The 5,752-nt window shown below is 31.4% G+C and overlaps 1 protein-coding gene across 6 annotated transcripts in view; it reads right to left on the bottom strand.

The window, feature by feature from the left end:
* Nucleotides 1–5,752, bottom strand: part of Mef2a (myocyte enhancer factor 2A) — a 120,655-nt gene that overhangs the window by 87,511 nt on the left and 27,392 nt on the right. The window contains exon 1 of one of the 6 annotated variants that reach the window (XM_026784408.1): nt 2,986–3,055. The exons of the other annotated variants lie outside the window; for them this stretch is intronic. The gene's annotated coding sequence lies outside the window, so the exon portion shown is untranslated. Of the gene's footprint in view, nt 1–2,985; nt 3,056–5,752 lie in introns of those variants that run through there. 6 annotated transcript variants of the gene reach the window in all.

The raw sequence follows: 5,752 nt of genomic DNA, 5'->3' as shown, positions 1-5,752 counted from the left end.
CTGGAAAACTTAAAGGAAATAGACAATTTTCTGGATAAATATCACTTACCAAAATTAAATAAAGAATGCATAAGCAAATTAAATAGACCTACAACCGTGAGGAAAATAGAAAGTCATCAAAAGTCTCCCAATCGAAAAAAGCCCAGAACCAGATAGTTTCAGCACAGAATTCTACAAAAGTTTCAAAGAAGAACTAATATCAGTACTCCTCAAACTGTTCCACACAATAGAAACAGAATGAACACTGCCAAATGTTTTACAAGGCTACAATTACCCTAATACCCAAACCACACAAAGATGTTACTAAGAATGGAATTACAGACCAATCTCACTCATGAATATTGATGTAAAATTACTCAGTCAAATACTGGCAAACCAAATCCAAGAACAACACATCAAAAAAATCATCCACAGCAATAGAGAAGCAAGTAAGACAATAGGTGATTTTTTAAAAATTCTACATAAAAGCAAGTATCTCTGAAAAAAAAAATTACTGGAGGGATTATTCCAAAAACAGACCCTAAATAAGCTAGATGGGCAAAGTAAGCTTAATCAACTACAACCGGCAAGTAGAAGGCAATAGTAAGCCCTGCTAAAGTATATATCTTGAACTGACACTAACAGTGTTCAGATGCATAATGCCTCATCCCCTTGGTTTTCATTTGTAGTCTTAAAATGAAGGAAGAAATGTTTCAAGACCCGAGAACTCAGTAAGATTAAGATGTAGTATTATTTAAATGCTACCAATTTACTCCTGACTATACTTCCATTTTATCAGCTGTTTACTCTTTATAATTTTAAAATATTACATTTTAAAGAACAAGACTTTTTATTTTCATCGCATTTATCTGGTTTTTTAAACCTCTTTCAGTGATATACTACAATAGTGCTTTTAGTTTTCAGTACAAAGGTCTTCCACTCTTGTTTTGAGGAGTGCAAGGCTCTCAATATAATCAAGTCTGATCTAAAACTCATGATCTTCCTCCCTGAGCCTCACTGATGAGATTATGGGCATGGACCACCACTCTTAGCTAATGTCCCATTTCTTTCTTTTATTAACCTATTCCAAAGCAATTTGTCTGCATTAGAAAAATCTACTACAATTAAGCACTACTGGGTCCTCTAAATGCAAACATTCTCAACTTACAAAGGGATAAATCTTGACATGCCCATCATTAACTAAAATTAGTTTGAGTAAAAAATGTAGGCAATATATCTAACCTGCTAAAGACCAGAGCACAGCCTAGCCTAGTCTATCCTCAAACACCCCAAAAATATTTACATTAGCCTACAACTGGGAAAAACCTCACCTAACACAAAGGCTATTTTATAATGAAGTATTATGTACCTTATGTAATTTACTTAATATTATATAGAAAGTGAAAAAATAGTAATTGTATATGCTTTTGTACCACCTGTAAAATTTAAAACAAAAAAGACTTACATTAAAGACCATCTGCACTACATACTAAAAAGGGAGAAATGATCTACTTTGATAATCAGAATCAAATACCCAATGATTTTAATTCTAACTTCTATACAATAGAATACAACTATATACCACAAATAGGAAAAAAAAAAAGATGTCCTATAGTCTCTTACAAAAAATATACAAAACATACTCAGACACATTTATCCTATTGTAATATATAACACAACCAATGTTTCTTTGCTCTTAAAGAACTATTTTCCAATTTCACTTAATAAAAGAATGTTTTTACTACTATTTACAATTAAATACAAACAAAAATTCATATTCTAAACTAAGATGATTGTAAAATCTTGTTTGAAAAATGAATAAAAAGTAAGTAAATATTCCATTCTATTGTAAAGTATGTTAAGTGACAATGACTACACACTGAAAATAAAGTTTGTTGTATGAATAAAATGATGCTATCAATCAGCACTCCAAGACACACGGAAAACATAAAATTATATTTTGAATACAACTCCTATATGCTTGAAAAGTAATGATCATGTAATTTTCACTAAAAAAAAATGGAGGAAAAAACAGTAGGGCACACACAAAAAACTTATATAGATTTAATTTTATAACTTAAATTTTAATTAAAACACTATAGATTCAAGAAATAAGATCAATAAAAAATATAGAAAACAAAGGGGGATGGTATTTTCATTAGTGGTGATTGTAGGGGTTCTTATAGCAAATATTCTGGTCTGAAAACAAATCATAAGTCAAGGTCACTATAAAACAATGCTAGGCACATCATGCACATGAAAGTGAGACAAAAGGAGACCAAACTCTAGTTTATCTTCTACTCTGAGCCTTGAATCCCCAAAAGGGCAGAATCCATCTGTAACCAGAAGAATCTGTGCAGTCTGCGACCTAGCTATATCGCTATTTGTTAGAAAAGCTAAAACAAGAAAAGTATTCAGTCTTGTCCTGCCTAAAATCAAAATGCCAAAATAATCAATTTTTATAAGGTATTTCTTAAGTTTCAGATTAAAAATTTATTTTATCTAAATAAAAAAACGTTTAGTTAAGTGAGAAATTAAAAATATTTAACTGGTTAAAATACAGCATCATTACATTTAAATTTGTAAATCTCTAATAATAGGTTATATACTGTCATATGTTTCAATTCTACGTTTTATGGTTAAAGATATTTAAAGATGAATGTTGAAAAGTTACAGATGCTTAAAGGTGAAAAATTAAGTAATGGACTCTACCTCTGTTTAAAACATCATTTTATATCTGTTTCCTTAAAACACAACAAAATCTTATTTAAAACCCATAAACTATTAATCATAATAAAAAAGGCGTGAGTTTAAGTTTCTTATCAGAATAATTAGTCTACAAAACAACCATTTTTAGAAACACCAATGAAGTGTCAATGATTGCTAGTGACTCACTTCATTTCTTTTACTATCTTCATTTCTACAAAGTGTCACAGTAATAAGCTCAAAACTCTACAGGAAAGTACAAGAACTGAGGATAACCATAGGCAACTTTATGGTACTTACAAAGAGGCAAAATGTTGTTCACATTATTAGAAAACAGACATATAAGCTGCCCTTATATGAGAATTTCTGGTCTACAGAGTGAGTTCTAGGTCAGCAGGTCAGCCAGAGCTACACAGAGAGATCCTGTCTCAAAAAAAAAACAAAACAAAACAAAACAAAACAAAAAAACCCAAATGAATGAATGAATGAATGAATGACAGGCTTTCTGTCAGGAACTACACAAATTATTTCTGTAACTATTTATAACCTATTACAGAGATAAAGAAGGACATTTTATGGCAAAAGACCCAATTCCTCATAAAAGACAAAAAACATTACATAGTCATATGCATCCAATAACTGTGCTTCAAAACATATGAAGCAAGAAGTGAAAGAGAATCATATCCATTTGTTATATTCAATTACTACATCAATCAGAATGGGAGGATGCATGCTTGAAGTGTTAAAGAACACAAGTAATTTGACCTAATTAACACTTTTAAAAATCTGTACTCAAAGACATTCTTCTTAGAACACATTAAAATATTCACCAACACTGTCCATTTTCTATGCCTTCTCATAAATGTCAAAAAGTTTAAATGAATCATGTCATACAATGCATATTCTTGGAACAAAACAATTAGAGTCCTATAAAAATATATCTGGAAATTTAAATAAGTATTTGGAAATTAAATAGATCACAGAAAAAACTCACAATGAAATTTTGTATCTTATAATTCAATGTAAATAACTATGTGGCACAAGGAAGAATATAAAAACGAAGAGGAAAGAATAAATGTGTGTTCATACATAAGCACGTTCTGTCCTTCTCAACGCCTATTCTTAAATCTATATTAAAACCTTTTCATAGGCTGGAGAGGTAGACGGGTGGTAGAGCAGCTGCCTAACAAGAGCAAGAGGCGAGGTTTAATCCCTAGCACTATAGTTAATAATCTTTTCTCCAAATTTCCTTTAATGGAAAAAAATAGTATTTGAATTCTTCACAAACATTTCCAGAAAGAAAATAAGAGCTGTATTAAGAAAATAATAAAATAAAGAATAGGAGTTAGAGAGATGGTTCAGTGATAAGTACTTGCTCTGAAATCATGAGGACTGGTATTCAAAAGCTAGCATCCATGCAGCAAGTCCAGCAGCCATCACAAAGTAAAAAGTAGAATTGCTGAAGCTTGCTGCCTTCTCAAGCTAGCTACAGGTTCAGGGAAGAGATTCTACCTCAAATGAATGACTATAAACTGACAGAGGAGGCCAACTGATGATCTCTACTGGCCTCTGAATAGGCATACAGATGTACACAACCACACACACATGCATGCGCACACACACATACATAAAACTCCTTTTAAAAAATATTTTAAAAATCTCTACAAACCAAGGTCTTTTGTAAACACAAAAGAAAGAGTTAACAAAACTTTAAAAAATGAACCCAGTAACAAACAAAGATAATCAAACAGGGATTACCTCAAAAGCTCATGAAAGTTGTTTCAATATGCTAAAATTAATGCACCTGACAATTACATTGAGAAATTTTTTTAAAGACAAGCAAAAATATCATCACAATAAACTAAAACACAGTTAACAAAATTCTACCACCCATTCACAATAAGGAAAGAAGGATCAACAGGATGTGGTACAATGGTTAAAGGTATTCCACCTCCAATCAGGAATAAGGGAAGGATGTTAGTTCTCACCGTCTCTATTCAACACTGTGCTGAGATAATTAGTCAACAAAAATAAAGAAAGCAAAAGAAACAGATATATAAAATAAAAGGGAAGATGATCTACACAGACTATCTGAAGGAATCTAAAGCATCTATCATCACCAAGTTTACAGAAGACAAAATCTTACAGAGGTATACTTCATTGTTATTAGCAATGAACTGTTAGAAACTAACAAGTACTAGCATAAAAAAATGATGAGAGATTAATGAAAATAAATGTGTAAGACCTTTACATTAAGAAAGACTTTGAAAGGAAATGTAAATGGAAAAAGATACCACTTGGAAGACTCAACATCGTTATAAAGTCAATTCTCTCTAAATTGATCCACAGGGTAAAAAGCACTTACAATCAAAACTCCATTAGCCATTTTGTAGCAACTGACAAGCTAACACTAAACCAGAGAGAGAATTGGAAAGGACCAGAGTAGACAGAATGATTTTGAAATCAAATAGCAAAGCTGGGAAGTAATATTACTTTTTTGGTGTTTGCTTTTGAGCCAGGTTCTCACTATATAGCTACATTTATCCTGAAACTCACTCTGTAGACCAGACTAGCTTTGAACGCACACCTGCCTCTTACTTCTCAGTACTGAGATTAAAGGCACGTGCCATTACACACATTTAATATTCCTTGTTTTAATAGTTATTATAAAGAAACAATAATCAAAATAGTACAGCATTATTTTAAGAATAACAGAGCAAAACAACAGAATAGAGAAAAAAATAGGATAACAGAATAGAGCAAAATCCAGAGCAGGCCCACACATAATAGTGAGCTAAGTTTTATCAAACACACCAAAATAATTCAAAAGGAAAAAAGTCTTTCTTTCAAAAGTTGCTAGAAAAATCTGATACCCCAACCTTTACCTCACACTATACACAAAAAGAACAAAAAATTATTGCAAACCTATATATGACACTCCAAAAATATTCTAAGGTATGAGGGGAAAATAAACCATTTTTAAAACTTTTGTCAATCCCCATGATAAACTTCTAATTTCTACTCAAAACTAAAGCAGAATTAAAGAGAAAATTTCTGAGGCTCTCAA

This window comes from Microtus ochrogaster, chromosome 22 (assembly GCF_000317375.1).
Source record: "Microtus ochrogaster isolate Prairie Vole_2 chromosome 22, MicOch1.0, whole genome shotgun sequence".
Classification (NCBI taxonomy): Eukaryota; Metazoa; Chordata; class Mammalia; order Rodentia; family Cricetidae; genus Microtus; species Microtus ochrogaster.
This window is presented reverse-complemented; position numbering and strand designations above follow the sequence as displayed.